This window comes from Centropristis striata, chromosome 2, assembly GCF_030273125.1.
Source record: "Centropristis striata isolate RG_2023a ecotype Rhode Island chromosome 2, C.striata_1.0, whole genome shotgun sequence".
Classification (NCBI taxonomy): Eukaryota; Metazoa; Chordata; class Actinopteri; order Perciformes; family Serranidae; genus Centropristis; species Centropristis striata.
Genome location: NC_081518.1, coordinates 1,262,941 through 1,286,076, shown reverse-complemented (window position 1 = coordinate 1,286,076; position 23,136 = coordinate 1,262,941). Strand labels below are relative to the sequence as shown.

The following is a 23,136-nucleotide window of genomic DNA, read 5'->3' as shown; positions in this document are numbered from 1 at the left end:
ATATTTTTTAGCAGGGAATCCAATCTGTCCGTGGTGTGTAGCGCTGCCAGTGTTCCCTCTGAACTGTGAGCAGACAGTGATAAAGACAAACACACAAACAGCTTGTGAGTCTGCTGCTGCGCCTGTAAAACACTCAATCTGAATTGCATATCCGCCTCGCCACGGAGCTTGTCATAAGCTGTATTAAGAAAAATGGTCACACGGTTTGACATAAATTGGAAAATGACATTTGGAAAATGGGCGCTGCTGTGGAAATTAGAGATATTAAAATTATAAATCAGTGTCTTGAAGTGCAAGGGGGGGGGGGTTCTCTTTCTCTGCCTGCTTCCCTCTTTCTATTTTATCTATCTATTTTCCTCCTTTTCCTTCTTTTTCTCACGCACTTTGTCGGAGGCAGTTTAACTCTCTGTAGTTTTGTTCTATTTCCTCCATGTCTGACTCCTTCCATTATTCTGCCTGTATTCACCTTAAAACATGTTTAAATACCATGTTGGTATTTTTTTCACCTATATGACCTGATAATAATAATAATAGATTTTTTATTCTGACTTACTGGATCAACATTTAGAACCAAAAAGAAACAAAGAAAAACCAACATAAATGTGATCTTGTGATTGTGTGTGATCCTGTCATCAACTCTGGTTTTTATTCTAGTGGGACTCTGTTTGATTTGGCTCTTTGTGTTTAGTGGAACAATGTTGGTCATTTTGTTTCTTTTTTGGTCATTTTGTGTCTTTTTTGGTCATTCTGTGTCTTTTTTTAGTCATTTTGTGTCTTTTTGTGCCTTTTTTGGTCATTATGTCTTTTTTTGTCATTTTGTGTCTTTTTTTTAGTCATTTTGTGTCTTTTTGTTTATTTTTCGGTCATTTTGTGTCTTTTTTTTGTCATTTTGTGTCTTTATTTGTCATTTTGTGTCTTTATTTGTCATTTTGTTTCTTTTTTAGTCATTTTGTGTCTTTTTGTTTCTTTTTTAGTCATTTTGTGTCTTTTTTGGTCATTTTGTGTCTTTTTTTAGTCATTTTGTGTCTTTTTGTTTCTTTTTTAGTCATTTTGTGTCATTTTGTGTCTTTTTTGGTCATTTTGTGTCTTTTTTTAGTCATTTTGTGTCTTTTTGTTTCTTTTTTAGTCATTTTGTGTCTTTTTTGGTCATTTTGTTTCTTTTTTTAGTCATTTTGTGTCTTTTTGTTTCTTTTTTGGTCATTTTGTGTCTTTTTTTTAGTCATTTTGTGTCTTCTTTTAGTCTTTTTGTGTCTTTTTTAGTCCTTTAGTCCAACATAAAATGTGATTTTGAATCTTTTTTTAACTTTCAAAACACTATCATGCTCAATAAAGAATTTTAAATGTGTCAAATGTGACCAAAGGTGTCAAATCTACCATATAAGAGGGTTCCATCCAGTTCTATCATTTGATACTAAATCTATTTGAGCTTGTCTCCAGTTTTACTTGGTATATCATCATCAAACTGAAACTGGCCTCATGGAGTTTACAGCCAGAACTTTAGAGGTAAATGTACAGTAGGGCTCCACGCTGCTTTGTTTTCTAGTCTGGATGTGATGAAGAAGTCATGATTTGGTACTTTTGGAGACTCCACAGGGTTAATGTCAGAGCCTAGAAGTCAGTCCAGTAAAAGTGTTTTTTAAATGCAGCACCAACGAGCCAGACTTCCCCACGGGGGACGATCTGATCCAGATCTCATCTCCCAGTAAAAGTGAACCAGATATTGTGTGTCTCTGCTGCGTCTCCTCGTCTTATTGCTCCTCTCTCCTGCTGTATAACCTGCTAATGGATCATCTGTCAGGTGTGATATGTATTATGCAAAAAGCAAGGTGTTCTCACACCTTTTTTAAAACAGCTTCAATCCTCCCAACGCCTCACCTTCTGCTCCTTCTGCTCCTTCTGCTCCTTCTGCTCCTTCTGCTCCTTCTCTCCCATCTATCTGTCTGTCTGTCTGTCTGTGTTCTGCAGACTTACTGGATCAACATTTAGAACCAAAAAGAAACAAAGAAAAACCAACATAAATGTGATCTTGTGATTGTGTGTGATCCTGTCATCAACTCTGGTTTTTATTCTAGTGGGACTCTGTTTGATTTGGCTCTGGTGTGTTTAGAGGAACAATTTTAGTCATTTTGTGTCTTTTTTTGAGTCTTTTGTAGTTATTTTGTGTCTTTTTGTGTGTTTTTTCAGTCACTTTGTGTCTTTTAAGGTGATTTTGTGTCTTTTTTTGTTTTTTTTTGTCTCGTTTTTTGTGTCTTTTTGGTGATTTTGTGTCTTTTGTTTTGTCTTTTTTTAGTCATTTTGTGTCTTTTTGTTTCTTTTTCGGTCATTTTGTGTCTTTTTTTGGTCACTTTGTGTCTTTTTTGGTGATTTTGTGTCTTTTAAGGTGATTTTGTGTCTTTTTGTCTCTTTTTTGTGTCTTTTTGGTCATTTTGTGTCTTTTGTTTTGTCTTTTTTGGTCATTTTGTGTCTTTTTTTAGTCATTTTGTGTCTTTTTGTTTCTTTTTCGGTCATTTTGTGTCTTTTTTTGGTCATTTTGTGTCTTTTGTTGAGTCTTTTGTAGTTATTTTGTGGCTTTTTGTGTGTTTTTTCAGTCACTTTGTGTCTTTTTTGGTGATTTTGTGTCTTTTAAGGTGATTTTGTATCTTTTTTGTCTCTTTTTTGTGTCTTTTTGGTCATTTTGTGTCTTTTGTTTTGTCTTTTTTGGTCATTTTGTGTCTTTTTTTAGTAATTTTGTGTCTTTTTGTTTCTTTTTCGGTCATTTTGTGTCTTTTTTTGGTCATTTTGTGTCTTTTTTTGGTCATTTTGTGTTCTGACACCTTTTTAAAACAGCTTCAATCCTCCGTACGCCTCACCTTCTGCTCCTTCTGCTCCTTCTCTCCCATCTATCTGTCTGTGTGCTGCAGGAGGAGGTGATGGAGGAGGTGAAGAGGCAGAAATCGCAGGTTTCTGAGCTACAGGTGCAGGAAGATGCTGCTGCAGGATAAAAAGCAGGAGCAGAGAAGGAAAGGTCAGTGGCCTTCCTATTGACACTCACACACATATACACTTATGAATACACATATCCACATGACTCCTCCAGGAGAAGGACTGAAGGGTTCGCCACGTCATTTTGTGTCTTTTTTTGGTCATTTTGTGTGTTTTGTTGAGTCTTTTGTAGTTATTTTGTGTCTTTTTGTGTGTTTTTTTCAGTCACTTTGTGTCTTTTTTTGGTCATTTTGTGTGTTTTGTTGAGTCTTTTGTAGTTATTTTGTGTCTTTTTGTGTGTTTTTTCAGTCACTTTGTGTCTTTTTTGGTGATTTTGTGTCTTTTTGTCTCTTTTTTGTGTCTTTTTGGTCATTTTGTGTCTTTTTGGTCATTTTGTGTCTTTTGTTTTGTCTTTTTTGGTCATTTTGTGTCTTTTTTTAGTCATTTTGTGTCTTTTTGTTTCTTTTCGGTCATTTTGTGTCTTTTTTGGTCATTTTGTGTCTTTTGTTTTGTCTTTTTTGGTCATTTTGTGTCTTTTTGTTTCTTTTTCGGTCATTTTGTTTCTTTTTTCGGTCATTTTGTGTCTTTTTTTGGTCATTTTGTGTTCTGACACCTTTTTAAAACAGCTTCAATCCTCCGAATGCCTCACCTTCTGCTCCTTCTGCTCCTTCTCTCCCATCTATCTGTCTGTGTTCTGCAGGAGGAGGTGAAGGAGGAGGTGAAGAGGCAGAAATCGCAGGTTTCTGAGCTACAGGTGCAGGAAGATGCTGCTGCAGGATAAAAAGCAGGAGCAGAGACAGAAAGGTCAGTGGCCTTCCTATTGACACTCACACACATATACACTTATGAATACACATATCCACATGACTCCTGGAGGAGAAAGACTGAAGGGTTCGCCACTACATAGAAGTGCTCGTGTGCACCTTTGGCTTCACTTCATCCTTTCTCTTCTGATTGAAGAGAGGTAGAAAAGGCTGGCGGTGCCGGGGGTCCTGGTCCCTGACCTGCTGGCCTCCTCCTTTAGAAAGAGAATAAAAGTCTCTGGCTGAAGGAGGTGCAGCTCTGACACGTATGTTTCTTCCTTTAAGATGTTCATCTGCAGCTCCTTTCATCGCTGCTGCAGGAGGAAGAAAACATTCAGTCTCTGCGTCCTTGAACGGTGAATGTTGCAGCCGATTCATATATCTTGTTAGTGTTTAGACTGAGGTCAGATCATATAGAGGAATAATAATCATGGCTTCTTCTTTTAGAGGAGGTGAAAGAGAAGGAGGTCACCTCTTTAAGAGCAGTCACCTCCTCAGAGCTGCTTTCATCATCTGCAGCCTCCACAACACAACAACGCTGCATGCTTTCCTTTTCTTTACAGCTGGAAATTAGATTTCTCTTCAGTTCTCTTATAAATAGAGTTGACTCTTGATGCTCAGTTTACTTTTTCTAAACCTTCCTGTTATGTTCATTTAAAAAACAAAATTATCAAAAAAAGACACAAAATTACAAAAAAAAAGACAAAATGACTGAAAAAACACTTAATTGCTTAAAATAGACACAAAATGACCAAAAAAAAGACACAAAATTATTTTAAAAAGACACAAAATTACCAAAAATACACAAAATTACTAAAAAAGACATAAAATTATTAGAAAAAGACCCAAAATTACTAAAAAAAGACACGAAATTACCAAAAAAGACACAAAATGACACAAAAAAAGACACAAAATTGCAAAAAAGACAAAATGACTGAAAAAACACTAAATTACTTTAAAAAAGACACAAAATGATCAAAAAAAGACACAAAATTATTTTAAAAAGACACAAAATTAATTTAAAAAAAGACACAAAATTACTAAAAATACACAAAATGACTAAAAAAGACACAAAATTACCAAAAACAATAATAATGTCTTCTTTTAGAGGAGGTGAAAGAGAAGGAGGTCACCTCTTTAAGAGCAGTCACCTCCTCAGAGCTGCTTTCATCATCTGCAGCCTCCACAAAACAACAACGCTGCATGCTTTCCTTTTCTTTACTGCTGGAAATTAGATTTCTTGTGTCAGTTCTCTAATAAATAGAGTTGACTCTTGATGCTCACTTTACTTTTATAAACCTTCCTGTTATGTTCATTTGTCAGGAACAGCAACAATGTTCCTGGGTCACTTTGACCAGGAGCATCTTTAACTAGAAAATTTCCCCTGGGGAAATTCTGAAAGGGCCACGGGGGCTACTGCCGGTGTGTGTACACTATGATGAGACTCTTCAGAGATTTCAAACTATGCCCTTTAACCTCAAAATGTGTGAGGAGTGTGATGTGTGTGTATCTGTAACTGTAATCACATCAAAGATCAAAGCAATCAACAGAATTAACTGACACCTGACAGTGACAGCAGCCAGAGGTGAACAGAGGTTCAGAGGTGGACTGGAATTTCTGGCCTCCAACAGAAAGCATTTTTGTCAAAACCATAATACCTATCATTGATCCGACTTCACTTTGAGCGTCCTGAGTTCTTCCTGAACGTCTACATATGATTTTTTTTAAGAAAAATAAAAAAATAGCTTTGTTAGAGCGATCTAAAAAAACTGTTACATCTCCCTTTTTCAGAAATCTTCCTGTGTTTTTAATATGGGAGCCAATGAGGCTGTTGGTGGTGTTGGTGGATCATCTGTGCGTCTTACGCCCAAATTATAACTCTGACAGCTTTACCAGAGGATTGTGAGGGAGAAGACTAATTTTCCTACGTTTCTATGCATAAATTATTTCTTTAGAGTGGAATTTGCGGCCTGGAGCGCAGTTTTCAAATTTATTTTTTGACAGTTTCTTCTCTCCCTCTACACTCTGGTGATGATGTCACACACTGTGACACGAACATTCCGTGCAATACACACCCATTATAATCTCAGAATTTCTCCAAAAATGATCATGGTCATTGAACAGGGATTGATAAAAAACGATATGACCTATCGAAACGTGGATTAATACAACGATACACAAGACTTGTGTCTACTGTTTAAAGTTTAAATGGAGTCTCTAGGTGAAATTATGCCGGAGAAGTAGACGTTTAAAAATCTCCAATTATTGTTCTTTTTCGCTCATTTTTTGTTGGCCGTCCCATTCATTTCAATGCAAAATTTTGAGCAGTTTTTCGCGACTTACGTCGCGAAAAATTCGTATTCTGTAGAGAAAAGTAATAGCACACCGATCCCGATCAAACCGCACGTTTTGATATATAATTTGTCCTGCAACTCTTTAAGTTGTAGGACTAGTAGCGGGACGAAATTGCGTCCGGAAGAGGAAGAAGAAGAAATCCACAGTATAACAGTAGTGCAGCACTGGTCCCTACAGATATTGCTGTATGGGACCAGTGCTGGTGAGATTGCCCCGAGGCCCTAATAATTGCTGCACCTTTCCAATCATGAAGGTGTAGAGTGTCTCTGTACACATTTTGTTGTCCACCTTTATAAAAGGAACAAAATAAATTAATAAATTAAAATATTTATATATATATATACCTCAAAATATTGATGGAGAGTTTCCATGTGTGCCGTTGTGTGTCTGTCCCAGCTTCCTACTAGAAACAGAGGTTTGAGGAGCTGAAGGACGAGCTCTGGCCCTGGATTTGTTCACAAGCACAACTTGAAACACACACAGACACACACTGATTTCCTGTCTGTCACCTTGACTTGATACTCGACGAGAGAAAAATCAGTTAAAGAGCGAAATCAGAGCCGGCTGACCTTTCTTTCCTTAATGCGTCTCTGAGCATCTTAACTTCACCTTTGGAGCTAATCCTTAAACATCCAGCACGACTTTAAAGGGATTTATGACTTTTTTATGTTGACCTGCTTTGCTGCTGTTTGTAATATTTTATGTGTGTGAGGATGGAGGTTTAAAAGGCTACGGATTCTGCCACACTGTAAAAAATGTCTGTAGATTATAGGGTGAAAAACTGCAAAACCTTGACAGTAAAAGACCGTAAATCAGAGCTCTCAAACTGGCGGCCCGTGGGCCAATTGTGGCCCTCGTGAGGATATTTTGTGGCCCCCACCTTGATATGAAAGTTTAATGTGAGTTTTATATGAATGGCACTTTACCGTGTTGTGTGTGGAAGGTCCCTTTAATTACTTTTTTTGGTAATTTTGTGTCTTTTTTTGGGTAATTTTGTCTTTTTTAATAATGTTGTGTCTTTTTTAATAATTTTGTGTCTTTTTTAAATAATTTTGTGTCTTTTTTAAAATAATTTTGTATGTTTTTGGTAATTCTTTGTCTTTTTGGGTCATTTTGTTTCTTTTTTTTATCATTTTGTGGCTTTTTTTAGTAATTTTGTGTCTTTTTTTGTTATTTTGTCTTTTTAAAATCATTTTGTGTCTTTTTTAGTAATTCTGTGTCTTTTTTGGGGGTAATTTTGTGTCTTTTTTAATAATGTTGTGTCTTTTTTAATAATTTTATGTCTTTTTTAAATAATTTGTGTCTTTTTTTGTCAGTTTGTGTCTTTTTTTTGTCATTTTGTGTCTTTTTTTAATAATTCTGTGTCTTTTTTTGGTCATTTTGTTTATTTTTTTAAGCAATTTAGTTTTTTTTCTTTGTCATTCTTTTATCATTATTTCTCTGAAATAGAGCAAAAATTGAAATCTAAAACTTTGTCACAAGATAAAACAGACATCAAGGAGTTCATTTTAATTAAAACTCAGTTTCGACCAAAAATGTATTTACTGCAGTTAGACTTTGTAGGACAGAATACTGAGTCTAACTGTTCAGGCCTCTGATTGCTAACTTTAAACTTTTAAAGGATCTGTTAAGGGCCGTGCTACGTCACCGTGTGTGTGTGTGTGTGTGTGTGTGTGTGTGTGTGTGTGTGTGACCAGGTGATGATGTGTTTTTACAGCTCCGTGCTGCTGCGGAGCGTTGGGACGGCTATAAACTATAAACTACGGCCTTCAGAGCAGCCGAGCGCCACTTACCGCTGAGTGCTTCTTCTTCTGTGGTGGTTGGAGCAGATTACTCTCCAAACAAAGTGCCGACAGCTTGATTAATAGACGGCTGCAGAGGTGACGCTGCACTATATTCTCACACCCGCAGAAACACTCGTTCATTTCATCCTGGAGGACTTTATGGGACGATCCTGTCACTGTGGGAGCTCGTCACTTCATAAAAACATAAAAACACTCCCCTCTCTCACTGTCTTTAGTGGAAACTTATCAGAGCTGTTACAGACGTGTTGTTTTAATGTCCACAGCACGCTGGGAGGGTGGCGTGGTTCACACTCCATATAAGTCCATATAACTGTCCTACAGAGTCTAACTGTAGTAACTAAAGGTAAAAAGAATCTGCTTTAAAGTTATTTAATGTGTTTTAATGTCCAGAGCACGCTGAGAGGGTGGCGTGGTTCACACTCCATATAAGTCCATATAACTGTCCTACAGAGTCTAACTGCAGAAACTAAAGGTTAAAAAAACTGCTTTGAAGTTAGTTAATGTGTTTTAACTGGACAGCCAAATTGGTTATATGTAGATAAGTGATATGAGACTTATTTCTAATGTGTATGCTCAAAAATCATGATGATTTATTTGAACTTTGACCCCAAAAACGTAGTTCCTGTCTCTGTTTTTTTGCTGTAAAAGGTTCTAATAGTGATGATAAACAGAGAGCAGGAACTATAATGTTGTTGTCTTCTTTCAGCTTTTATATTTAGTTTTCAGTGAAAAAACATATTCAAATTTATTTTGTTATAAATGTATTTAAAAGTGTTTAACAACTCTATTCAAAGATTTGTGTATTTTAGACTTAATATTATAAAGTAATGTTATATTTTAGTCTTAATATTATTTTATCTCACTTTTTTTACTTAATCACTATCTAGATCAGGGGTCTCAAACTGGCGGCCCGCGGGCCAATTGTGGCCCTCGTGACGATATTTTGTGGCCCCCACCTTGATATGAAAGTTTAATGTGAGTTTTATATGAATGGCACTTTACCGTGTCGTGGGTGGAAGGTCCCTTTAATTACTTTTTAGGGTGATTTTGTGTCTTTTTTTTTGGTCATTTTGTGTCTTTTTTTTTTATTTTTGTGTGTCTTTTTGGTATTTTTGTGTCTTTTTTTGGTATTTTTGTGTCTTTTTTTAAATAATTTTGTGTCTTTTTTTAATAATTTTGTGTTTTTTATAAATAATTTTGTGTCTTTTTTAAGTAATTTAGTGTTTTTTCAGTCATTTTGTGTATTTTTTAAAGTAATTTAGTGTTTTTTCAGGCATTTTGATACTGCCTCCAGCGGCCCCTAGGTAATTTGAGTTTGAGACCCCCTGATCTAGATGATAATTTCCCTTTCAAATTAACTTATAATTTCTATTATTTTTATGTTTAAATTAGCAGACTGTGGTAAGTGCAATTCCTGCTTGGTTTTGAGTTGGATTTTGTCTTTTTTTTAATAAAATTATTTCTCTGAAATAAAACAAAATTGAAATCTAAAACATTGTCACAAGATAAAAACAGACATCAAGGAGTTCATTTATAGTTAAAACCCAATTTTGACCATAAATGTATTTACTGCAGTTAGACTTTGTAGGACAGTAAATCAGAGTTTAGGCTGCAGAGACCTGGTTATGTTTTTTAAAAAGCTGCACTGTACTCTCCACACATCTTTGTACAAACTGATATGAAACTCATAAATAATCCTGTTTTACAGTCTGACTGAGCAGAGAGATTATTGACTAATGCTGCTGCTGACTGTTATTGATTATTCATACTCACTCTGTCCTCTGAGTGGACAGAGAACCAGGAAGAGGATCCTGAACATGACTTGAAGATCTGAGATGTTTATGAGAGAGGGAGTCACATTAAACCAGTAGTTCTCTACCTTTTTTCACTGATGTTTCCCCCTGTGAAATATGTTTTCAGCCCAGTTCCCTCTAACCAGGGCAAAGCATTTTTGGTTGAAAAAACAAAGCCTTAAAAACAGAGCGCTGTGCCTTCAGTGTCTGATTTATTACACTTTGGAACTGATAAACACATACAAAATTTAAACATTTGAAAAAAAAAAAACAATTTCAAGCATTTTAAATGTTAATAATCCATGACTAAATGTATTGCAAATATTTCTCATCACTAAAATGTAGTGATTCAAACTAATGTAGTAAAAACAGTGACCATAGAACCATTTAAAACTATAAAATGAACCATTTAAAACTCCATAAATGTGCAAAACTCTGCTCATTTGTAGTGGACTGTCTTTAACTATTTAGGGTGGGTTTCAACTTGTGGACGTAAATCCAATTAAAACATAATCTTAAAACAGTTTGTTTGTCCCTCCGTGTTTTCAAAAGAATTGCTGCTACGCTTCAACCTCGACATCTTTGAGTTTTCAGGTGATTGACAGGTTGGGTCGAACCATCCTGGTGGGGGGGGGGGGGGGACTCTGGGTTTTTAGGAGAATCAAATTGAATAGCCTACTGAATATAAAATTCATTTTATGAACTTATACTTGTATTTTCCTAAAATATTTATTAAATAATTATTTTTAAAGGATTTTTGCATGGATGCTACTTTTTAAATGTATATTTTAAAATCTCACGTACCCCCTGGAGTGCCTTCATGTACCCCCATTTGAGAACCACTGGATTAAACGGGACATGTTACACTCATTTTCAACTTCATACTTTTGTAGAAGACGTTTACATTTTCTCACACTTTCTGTCAGAATTTACCTGCATCACCTCGCTGTCTGAAACACTGTTAGCACCTGTCTCTTTAAGCCCAGTCGGCTCTGATTGGCTCATGAGGGAACGTCTTTGCAAAGGTAGTTCTCAAGTGGTGAGTGGAGATATTCAGCAGTATATTCTGATTAAATAAACCCCATGTTGTCTGATCCAGACAGGCTGGATTGTCTTATTTCACAGCTTTTGGGTTAGTATGCACTGGAGATACACAAATGTATAACAATAGAATAGAATAGAATATCTTTATTTGTCATTTTGCAATGCATAATGAAATTAAGTGCAATACTATGTCAAAACACATAGTATAAAACATAAATAAAACAGATAAAAGGGGATAAAAACATGGAGAATTAGGCCCCGTTTACACTCAGTTTGAGATTCGACCTCCGGTGGATTCTGTTGGGGTTTTTTTCCTACAAACTTATTTTATACAAAGATTTTTTTTTTTTTTTACAATTATTACTTGAAATGATGAAGGCACCTTGCAAATTACAAGGTAGTACAAAATGTAAACCATACTTTTGGTGTTTCATTTTTACCTCTTAACCTTAAGATTTCTCTTTTTTTAACAAAAATGAACCAAAACACTGACAAACCAGGAAGATCTTGTGTCGGTAATAATGAGAATAAATATGGAACAAAATTTCAAATCTAAACTAAAAAAGAATTCAGGTTTGAATTGAGATTAAACAAGAAGATATTTTGTCGATGCTGATTAATGGATGAAGCCTTAAAGTTCATCTTTGGATGGATGGATCTGGTCTTTTTTTGTTGAGAAAAGCAATAAACAAAGTTGGGAAAAACAGAAAATAAATGTCTATTATGTGTTCAACACCTCGGGATGTCATTCATATAAACCTACAGAAGTCTCCCTGCATTGGTAAAAACTTTTAGGATCGGTAATGATTTTTTTTTTTTTGTGGCCGGCGGTTTTTGTCTTAATAGTAAGACAGAAAAAAGAAGAAATTTAAAAAGTATTGGTGTGAAATTTTGGCTGTGTGACAGTTTTACTTTAAAAGAAGATTGAGCTTGAGATCAGATGAAAGAATCAAGAAGAAATGAGGAATAAAAACTGGAGAACATCCAAGATCTCATTTGCTACGACTGTAATCTTGCCAATGGCACAATTTCCTCTCACCAGAATCAGCCATGAAATAAGAGATGAGGGCAGTTTTGATAATAGCAAATATTCATTCTACCCTGATGACTTCTAACTTGGTTTACAATTTGGCTCTCAGACGTTTCTCACTGAGAGAGACGGCTCTTTGGCTTAGATTGTTGAGACCTACGAGGTGAATATGTGTGTGTGTGCTGAAGGTTTTTGCATTTATGATTTTTTACGTATGCATGTGAGAGATCAGAGCACCTTTTCCTGCATCTCTACTTTCTGGTTCTTCACCTCCGTCTAAAGCAGACATTCTCAAACTTAGGGTCCCGAGATGATTTCTGGGGGTTGACAAATCATTTTAGAAAAAATATAAATGCACAAAATTAGTATGAAATGACATAATTTCAGACAGGGAGATGTTTTAATCCAATCAATCCAATCCACTTTTTTTGTATAGCACATTTAAACAACAAAAAAGTCTCTAAAGGGCTATACAAAGAATCAACAATAAAACAAACATTTTCATATAACAATCAGCAATAAATAATAAGTGCATAAATCTAAAATGATGCTATAAATAAAACAACACAATCAAACAGATAAACATAGTAAAATAAATATTTAGTTGTTGTCTGCTTCATTATTTATCCAAAATTCATTTTTACAATCTGAACTTTGAGATTCTGTTCAGTGAGCACAGTGGAAAAAATAAGCAAACACAATTTTTAAAAAATGGCGCGTCGTTGCTAGCAGTTTGCTAGCTGGCTTTTCATGCACGACAAGAAACAACAGAGAATATCCAGTGTGTCATTTGCTCTAAAGTGCTGACAAACGAAAGCTTGAAACCAGTAAAACTGAAGAGACAACATGCATGTTAACTCTCTGGGGTCTATGATGGTGGCGTCCTGATCAGATCATGTGACGTTTCACAAAAAAACGAGGTCACATGGAGCGCTGCTATCAACTTCGCTACAAAGTTCAGACTTGAAACTTTCTCCCAGTTTTTGTTTGACATTCCTAGATCATGTAAAACCAAAGATATGATCGTTTTAATTTGATAGTACAGAAATATTTGAGTGTTCTTTATTTTTCTTCACAAAACACATATGTAGACGTTCAGGAAGAACTGAGGATGCTCGAAGTGAAGAACTGAGGATGCTCAAAGTGAAGAACTGAGAATACTCAAAGTGAAGAACTGAGGATACTCAAAGTGAAGAACTGAGGATGCTCAAAGTGAAGAACTGAGGATGTTCAAAGTGAAGAACTGAGGATGCTCAAAGTGAAGAACTGAGGATGCTCAAAGTGAAGAACTGAGGATGCTCAAAGTGAAGAACTGAGGATGTTCAAAGTGAAGAACTGAGGATGCTCAAAGTGAAGAACTGAGGATGCTCGAAGTGAAGAACTGAGGATGCTCGAAGTGAAGAACTGAGGATACTCAAAGTGAAGAACTGAGGATGCTCAAAGTGAAGAACTGAGGATACTCAAAATGAAGAACTGAGGATGCTCAAAGTGAAGTTCACTGATAGGAGCTACGGTTTGGACTAAAATAGTTTTCTGTTCGAGAGATACTTTTTAGCTTTTTCCTGTTTCTTTTCTCATTTTGACTTTTTTTTCGTGACCGACTTATTTTTCTCATTTTGATGTTTTTTGTGACTTTGACTTTTTTCGAAGATGATCCACCAACACCACCCACAGCCTCATAGACCTCCATTGGGAAAAGGAGGGAACATTTCTGGAGAAACTTTCTCCCAGTTTTTGTTTGACATTCCTAGCTCATGTAAAACCAAAGATATGATAGTTTTAATATAATAGAACAGAAATATTAGAGCGTTGGTGGAGCTCTCTGTGTCATTTTGCACATAGTTTGTTTTGAAGAGTTGCAGCTAACAAGGAAAAAAAGCCTATAAATATATATGTTTTATGGGACTTTTTTGTATATACTTTTATTATATTTACATTTTACCTTTTATATGTTCATATTTGTATCCTATGTTTACATTTTCAAGTTCCAAAACAGTTCATTGAGCATATTTGTGGTTTTTATTGTAGTAAATAGTATCATTTTCAACTCGGATTTCTTGATTTTTGTGCTCAATATGTTGATAAAGTAGGTTAAAGTGAGAAAATAACTGTCAGATCATATAAGTGAAGAATAAATGATACCAACACCTGCAGCTTCTGCAGCTTCTGCACATGCAAACAGAGCGCGAAGGGTCGAGGACACGGCAAAGTTAAACTAAACACGTGATCAGTGATTATAATCCGTGCACACAGACACACAAATCAGTTTTCCTTTTTTTTTACATTTAACGCTAATTGGAATTCAGCGTCCATGAGCAGTTTGTGACACGAGGCTAAAGTCCACACACACAAACACACAAACACACATTTAAAGTTCAGTCAATCGTTTTCACTTATCAGGAATAATTGCTGCTTGTTTGTGCAAGTGTGAAATTGAACAAAATCCCACTGTATATAATTAAAGACAACACAAAGCTCACAATAACCCGGAGAGGCCAGGAGAGCGTGAAGGAACCAGCTGGTTCTGTTCCTGTCTGAAGCTGCAGACTCACCTGTTGGCTCTAAATACCTGGTTTATCTACCTGTTGGGTCTGAACCTGGTTTATCTACCTGTTGGGTCTGAACCTGGTTTATCTACCTGTTGGCTCTGAACCTGGTTTATCTACCTGTTGGCTCTGAACCTGGTTTATCTACCTGTTGGGTCTAAACCTGGTTTATCTACCTGTTGGGTCTGAACCTGCTTTATCTACCTGTTGGCTCTGAACCTGGTTTATCTACCTGTTGGCTCTGAACCTGGTTTATCTACCTGTTGGCTCTGAACCTGGTTTATCTACCTGTTGGGTCTAAACCTGGTTTATCTACCTGTTGGGTCTAAACCTGGTTTATCTACCTGTTGGGTCTGAACCTGCTTTATCTACCTGTTGGCTCTGAACCTGGTTTATCTACCTGTTGGGTCTGAACCTGGTTTATCTACCTGTTGGCTCTGAACCTGGTTTATCTACCTGTTGGGTCTAAACCTGGTTTATCTACCTGTTGGCTCTGAACCTGGTTTATCTACCTGTTGGGTCTGAACCTGGTTTATCTACCTGTTGGGTCTCATAACTGTCGCTGCATGTTACCTGGGAACCGAGGTTACAATAGTTTCTCGCGGAAACTCGCGGCCCGTGGGCCAATTGTGGCCCTCGTGATGATATTTTGTGGCCCCCACCTTGATATGAAAGTTTAATGTGAGTTTTATATGAATGGCACTTTACCGTGTTGTGTGTGGAAGGTCCCTTTAATTACTGTTTTAGGTCATTTTGTGTCTTTTTTTGATCATTTTGTGTCTTTTTTTGATCGTTTTCTGTCATTTTTTAAATAATTTTGTGTCTTTTTCGGTCATTTTGTGTCTTTTTGTTTGTTGTGAACAAGCTGTAAGTTTTGTTAGACAAACACAGAATTAGTCTCATCGCTACTTTCTCTCTTTCAATTACCAAAAAAGACATGATTAAAAAAAAGGCACAAAATGACACAAAAAAGACACAAAATGACACAAAAAAACTTAATTACTTTAAAAAAGAAACAAAATGACCAAAAAAGACACAAAATGACAGAAAAATACACAAAATTATTAAAAAAGACACAATTACCAAAAAACCCCACAGAATTATTAAAAGACCCAAAAAAGACAGAAAATTATTTTTAAAAAGACACAAAATTATTAAAAAAGACACAATTGCCAAAAAAGTAATTATTTATTTTTATTTCAGTTAACGAAAATGTTTCTTGAATTCTAGTTTTCATTATTTTGTTAACTATTATAACTTTGCTGTTAAGTTTGGAAGACAAACACAGAATTAGTCTAACTACTACTACTTTCTCTCTTTCAATTTTTTTTTAAAAAAAGACACAGAATTACCAAAAAAACCCACAAAATTATTAAAAGACACAAAATGACCAAAAAAAAGACACAAAATTAAAAAAAAAAAAGTAATTATTTATTTTAATTTCAATTAGCGAAAATGTTTTTTGAATTCTAGTTTTTTTGTTGGACAAACTCAGAATTAGTCTCATCACTACTCTGATGTTCTTCCACCTCTCAGCTTCCTGCTGACTCGTCTCTCTTCGTGTCTTCTGACCCGACAACTCAGATATAAACGTCGTCCTCCGACTCTAAAGAAACTCCACATAAAGTGATTACTCCCCCCCGCCCCCCCCCCCTCCCCCTTTGTGTGTGTGTGTGTGTGTGTGTGTGTGTGTGTGGGGCCAAGTGCCCTTCAGCAAAAATGAATTTTCCAATTTCAGTTAGTTCTTCCATGAATAAATAAACAAATGAATAATTGAAAGGAGCACCATAAATAAATAACATCACAAACATTTGGCCGGTGCTCATAAGTATTCTACAGATAACTCTGCTGCATGCTAATGATAAAAACACTACATGTAGCAGGTGGAGATGCATTATTCACTCTCTGCTCCAACAGAAAGAAATAAATAAAAACCTCTCCAGGAACTCACAACATCCTCTCAGCACTGAAGTGACAGGCCGTCCCAGTTAGAACACCGTGGGAACAAATCACTGACCAGTCACATGCTACTGGGAATAAATAAACACAGCAGACACTCACAGCTTCTACACAATATCAGCAAAAACAATAGCCTGAAACAATGTTTTCTAAGGTTCATGACAAGCTGCATCCTGAACAGTTACTGGGACAGTTAAAATAGTCATTTTTTGTTATTGACAATGAAGTTTTTCCCATGAGATGACACAAAGTTTAGATTTTATATCAATAAACAGACTCTACGAGAGAAATTTGGCACATTTAAATGGAGATGTCAAATCAGTGTTGATGGTAAATTCAGTAGATTTAAGATAGAAAACTCCTGAGTGCATGCTTTTTTTTGGTAATTTTGTGTCTTTTTCAATAATTTTGTCGTTTTTTGGTAATTTTGTGTTTAATAATATTGTGTCTTTTTTAATAATTTTGTGTGTTTTTTGGTAATTCTGTGTCATTTTCGGTCATTTTGTTTCTTCTTTGAGTAAATTAGTTATTTTCTGTAATTTTGTGTCATTTTTGGGTCATTTTGTGTCTTTTTTAAAATAATTTTGTACTTAAACAAGACACAAAATTACAAAAAAGACACAAAATGACTGAAAAATACACAGAATTACCGAAAAAGACACAAAATGATTAAAAAAAGACACAAAATGACAGAAAACAAATTAAATTACTTAAAAAAGAAACAAATGACCAAAAAAAGACACAAAATTACCAAAAATTTCAGCAAGTCGTTAGAAGGAAAAAAATTGACTGAAACAATGTTTTCTAAGTCCTGCAGGAGTTTCATGACCAGCTGCATCCTGAACAGTTACTGGGACACTTAAAATAGGCACTTTTTGTTATTGACAATGAAGTTTTTCCTGAGATGACCCAAAGTTTAGATTTTATATCAATTAACAGACTCTTTCGAGTGAAATTTGGCACATTTAAATGGAGATGTCAAATCAGTGTTGATGATAAATTCAGTCGATGGAAGATAGAAACTCCTCAGTGCGTGATGAATTAACCAACAAAGCTTAGCTGCATAAAAGAAGAACTACAGGCTACTAAATTACATTTAAAACTGAAACTAAATTACTTAAAGAAGAAACAAAATGACTAAAAATGACACAGAATTACCAAAAAAGACGTAAAATTACCAAAAAAAGACACAAAATTATTTTAAAAAAGACACAAAATAATTTAAAAAAGACACACAAATACGAAAAAAAATACACAAAATTACCAAACAAAGTAATTAAAGGGACCTTCCACACACATCACGGTAAAGTGCCATTCATATAAAACTCACATTAAACTTTCATATCAAGGTGGGGGCCACAAAATATCGGCACGAGGGCCATAATTGGCCCACGAGTTTGAAATGGAAAATTGTCACTCAAAATTTAAGAGCAGTTCTGGACGAGAATTTGCGTATCTGGCCAAAGTAATTCAGCAAAGACTGGCTGAAGGAGAGGACGCGGCTATCCAAACCTGAGCTGCAGAGAGAAAACACAGACTGGTGCTAAAATTCCCTCCGATGACAACAAAAGTAAAATAATTTCGCTGCAGTGAATATCAGTGTGGGCAGTTTACGTTGCATGCTGTCACCAACCAACCCTGAGAGAGTCTGTGTGCACGTTAATATGCATGAAAGTTTCATTCCATACTTAGTGCACTGGAGACTTTCTCCAGGATCTCAAAAAATAAAGTGGAAAAGACAACCAATAGCAGGGCGGAGATTAATAATTTTGTGTCTTTTTCAAATAATTTTGTGTCTTTTTTGGATTTTTTTTTGTCTTTTTAATAATTTTGTGTCTTTTTTTAATATCTTTTTGGGTTTTTTTGGTAATTCTGTGTCATTTTTAGTCATTTTGTTTCTTCTTTAAGTAATTTAGTTTTTTTCTGTAATTTTGTGTCTTTTTTAAAATAATTTTGTGTCTTTGGGTAATTTTGTGTATTTTTTGGTCAGTTTGTGTCTTTTTTAAGTAATTTAGTTATTGTTCTGTCATTTTGTGTCTTTTTTTGTTCATTTTGTGTCTTTTTTTGGCCATTTTGTGTCTTTTTTTGGTCATTTTGTGTCTTTTTTTAAGTAATTTAGTTATTGTTCTGTCATTTTGTGTCTTTTTTTGGTCATTTTGTGTCTTTTTTAAGTAATTTAGTTATTGTTCTGTCATTTTGTGTCTTTTTTTGGTCATTTTGTGTCTTTTTTTAAGTAATTTAGTTATTGTTCTTTCATTTTGTGTCTGTTTTTTGTCATTTTGTGTCTTTTTCTGCCTCCAGCGGCCCCCAGGTAATTTGAGTTTGAGACCCCTGGGAAAGAATCGATACAGCAAAGTATCGTGATATTTTCTGTGCCAATATTATATCGATTCATGGCCGCCTAGTATCGATATTAAGAGAGGACAGCTGACCACTGAGAAACACTGTTGGACATGCTCGTAAAATGTGAATTCTCCTTTTAATATCAGAGGAGAATGTTTTCTAGAATACCCGGTTCTTTACTCTTTGTCGTCACGAGGACATTCCCCTGTGAGTCTAACAGCAGCAGCACAGCCTGTAGAGAGCAACAAATGTCTTTGTGCTACATGGAAAAAGACACATATCACCCAGACAGATATTCAAAATGCCTGGGTGCCACAGCCAGGTATGGTAATAAGAAGAGACGAGGCTCGGGTCAGAGGACCAGAAATCAATCAAGTCACACGGCAGAAAAAACTCCACTTGAGTGTTTTTTTGTAGCTCTCAGACAGCGAGCAGAGAAACCAGCTAGCTGGATAATGAGCCTTTAAAGCTGCAGCTCTTAAAAAATCTGTTCACTTTGTGAAAGTCACAAATTGTATCTGGGTCCTTTTTTGTAAAGGAAAATCAGGTTGAATGTATAATTTATGAAGCTGTTAAGATAGTTACAAATGGCATCAAAACCCTGGAAGAGTAGAGGGAGGAGAGTGTTGTTTAGGTCAGGGGTCCCAAACTCAGATTACCAAAAATAACCAAAAAAAGATACAAGATTACTAGAAAAAAGACACAAAATGACTGAAAAAACAATAAATTACTTAAAGAAGAAACTAAATGACCAAAAAAAGACAGAATAACCAAAAATATATATATTAAATAAGACACAAAATAATTAAAAGAGACACAAAATTACTAAAAATTTAGACAAAATGACCAAAAAAAGACACAAAATGACCCAAAAAAAGACACAAAATGTCCAAAAAAGACACAAAATGACTGAAAAACCCCCAAATGACTAAAAGAAGAAACAAAATGACCCAAACCACCCACACAATTACTAAAAAAAAGACAGAAAAAGACAGAATTACCAAAAAAGACACAAACTTATTTAAAAATAGACACAAAATTATTTAAAAAAAGATGCAAAATGACTGAAAAAACACTAAATAACTTAAAGAAGAAACAAAATGACCAAAAAAAGACACAGAATAAAAAAAAAATCTATTTGAGCTTGTCTCCAGTTTTACTTGGTATATCATCATCAAACTGAAACTGGCCTCATGGAGTTTACAGCCAGAACTTTAGAGGTAAATGTACAGTAGGGCTCCACGCTGCTTTGTTTTATACTCTGATGGAGTCAACAAGTCATGCTTCCAATACTGACGAGTCATTCTGCAGGTCAGGGAACAGGTCATTGTCACTGAGTCTTTTTTGGTCATTTTGTGTCTTTTTTTTAGTTATTTTGTGTCTTTTTTGGTCATTGTGTGTCTTTTTTTAGTCATTTTGTGGGCTTTTTTTGGTCATTTTGTGTCTTTTTTTGTGTCTTTCTTAGTTATTTTGTGTTTTTTAGTCATTTTGTATCTTGTTTTTTGGTCATTTTGTGTCTTTTTTTGGTCATTTTGTGGGGGGGGTTTGGTAATTTTGTGTGTTTTTGTGTCTTTTTTAAGTTATTTTGTGTCTTTTTTCTGTCATTTTGTGTCTTTTTTTAGTCATTTTGTGTCTTTTTTTAGTCATTTTGTGTCTTTTTTTGGTCATTTTGTGTCTTTTGTTGGTCATTTTGTGGGGTTTTTTGGTCATTTTGTGTCTTTTTTTTATGTCATTTTGTCAAACTGAAACTGGCCTCATGGAGTTTACAGCCAGAACTTTAGAGGTAAATGTACAGTAGGGCTCCACGCTGCTTTGTTTTATACTCTGATGGAGGAAACTTTTGTATCTTTTTTTGGTCATTTTGTGGGGGGGTTTTGGAAATTTTGTGTGTTTTTGTGTCTTTTTTAAGTTATTTTGTGTCTTTTTTTGTCATTTTGTGTCTTTTTTTGGTCATTTTGTGTCTTTTGTTGGTCATTTTGTGTGTTTTTTTTGTCATTTTGTGTCTTTTTTTAAGTCATTTTGTCAAACTGAAACTGGCCTCATGGAGTTTACAGCCAGAACTTTAGAGGTAAATTTACAGTAGGGCTCCACGCTGCTTTGTTTTATACTCTGATGGAGGCAACAAGTCTTTTGGAGACTCTACAGGGTTAATAATAATAATATTCTGGTTGTGGTGAGAGACAGAGACGGAGACAGCGAGACAGACAGAAAAGGAGACGGCAGCAACAGGGCGGGACCTCCAATCTGTGTGAGCCGAGCCGGTCCACGGCGGTAATGATGAGTCGGCTCTGGGTGATTGCAGCGGTGGCGAGTGGGGGCTGGTGGCGGTGGCGGTCACCCCCTCATCACATCACATCACATTCTGCCTTCTAATTAACTTCAGCTCCGCATCAGGCTGCAATCAGCAGAACCAGAGAGGAAATGAGATTTTTTTTTCTAAAGCGTGGCGTAAAAATGCATATTAGCCTCGTGTTTTTAATTAACATTTTGTGCTTAGGAAGCATGTTAACAGTATCCCTTAATGAGCTTTGTGGAGAACGAGCCACGCGGAGGACAAAGGCCAGCTTCCCCCGTGTTTGCTGATGTGCTGTTCTTTATTCTAACACGGTCAGATTAGTAATCATTGTTTGCTGCTCATTCAATATTATCGCCTCCACATAATCCGCCACCGCCACCGCCACCGCCACCACGGTCTCTGTGGGAGAACGAGGCCTTTATTTATTAGGATGTGGAGTCCAGGAACGGAGATCTGTCTAGATTTAGACTGAGTTTACTGTGTTCATTTGTTCTCCTTTCACTCCTCACCCATTCACCTCCACCAGGGGTCTCAAACTGGCGGTCCGCGGGCCAATTGTGGCCCTTGTGACGATGTTTTGTGGCCCCCACCTTGATATGAAAGTTTAATGTGAGTTTTATATGAATGGCACTTTACCGTGTTGTGTGTGGAAGGTAAAAAATAATTCTTTTTTGATAAGTTTGTGTCTTTTTTTGGTAATTCTGTGTCTTTTTTGGGGTAATTTTGCGTCTTTTTTTAATAATTTTGTGTCTATTTTTAAATAAGTTTGTGTCTTTTTTGGTAATTTTTTGTCTTTTTTTAGTAATTGAAAACTTCATTATAGAAAAAAAACTCACTTTTTAAGTGGTTGTGCATCTTCTCTGGTCTCACCATTCGATTCAATTACGATTATCTCGTCAACGATTTAATTCGATTCCCTGATGCATCACGATGCGTTACATCCTCAAATGATTTTATACACAGAACACAGATAAATAAGAAGAGAGAGTGGCTCATAAGTGATGATGATTCAGAGTGATTACTTTTATTGGAGTCTATTCAGTGTTTTGTTTTGTTTTGTTTTGTTATGTAGCAAAAATCCTGCATACTGTACCTTTAAATTGACACAATATAAGCAGTACATAAGAACATAAAACACAAGAAAATAGACTGAGCAAAAGACCTTTTCCAAAATGCATAACACTACACATTGTGTGTGAAGCTTGTATAAAAGTCGCCCTGTGGAGTTTTCTTTCTTTCTAAAGGATTAAAAAAGACACAAAACGACTAAAAAAAGACACAAAATGACAAAAAAGACACAAAATGACAAAAAAATACACAAAATTACAAAAAAATACACAAAATTACTAAAAAAAGACACAAAATGACAAAAAAAAGACACAAAATTACTAAAAAAGACACAAAATGACAAAAAAAAAGACACAAATAACTAAAAAAGACACAAAATGACCAGAAAAAGGCACAAAATGACTAAAAACAGACACAAAATGACTAAAAAAGACACAAAATGACCAGAAAAAGGCACAAAATGACTAAAAACAGACACAACATGACTAAAAAAGACACAAAATGACCAGAAAAAGGCACAAAATGACTTAAAAAATACAGTAATAATCCAGTGAATACAGCTTGTATAAAAGTCTCCCTGTGGAGTTTCCTTGTAAACAAAGATATGCTTACATTATATTATTATTAAATACATGATGTGTCTCCTCGAGGCCTGACAGACATGTTGAATGCATTTCCCTCCTAAAAACATTTTCCCAAGTCGATGTTTGAAATCTTTAAACTCCTGCATTGTTTACATTCATATTTAAGTTGATATGGTGCTCCCTGTTCACACACAGAGCTCCATTCATTCCTACGTGGAGTATTCTCTTCTGCTTCTACCTGGTTCAGGTTTCCACTGAGTCCTGAGGGAAATATCTCTCTCATCAGCTGGTAAATGCTCCTCTCTGCTCACCAGCTAGTCGCTAACTTTATCTGTCTGCTTTAACACAGCGTTTTGTTTTTTTCTTCCTAAAAGCAGCTGCTTGCTGTGGCCGAAAACAATCCTAATGAGAGCAGTGGGAGGGAACAACAGAGGATATTTATGGCTGAGCAATGAAAACAGACTTCAGAATTACCTGCTGTAGTGAGGACATAATTCTCTGTTTTCTACTCTCTACTCTCAGGTGAGGTTACCGCTAGGTGAGGTTACC

The 23,136-nt window shown here is 35.6% G+C and overlaps 1 long non-coding RNA gene across 1 annotated transcript; it reads left to right on the top strand.

The window, feature by feature from the left end:
* The first annotated feature begins 2,973 nt into the window (after window positions 1-2,973).
* LOC131992457 (uncharacterized) lies at window positions 2,974-4,320 on the top strand. Its single transcript, XR_009396217.1, has 3 exons — window positions 2,974-3,004; window positions 4,050-4,120; window positions 4,212-4,320. It is a non-coding gene; the product is annotated as an uncharacterized LOC131992457 (long non-coding RNA).
* Window positions 4,321-23,136: the final 18,816 nt, after the last annotated feature.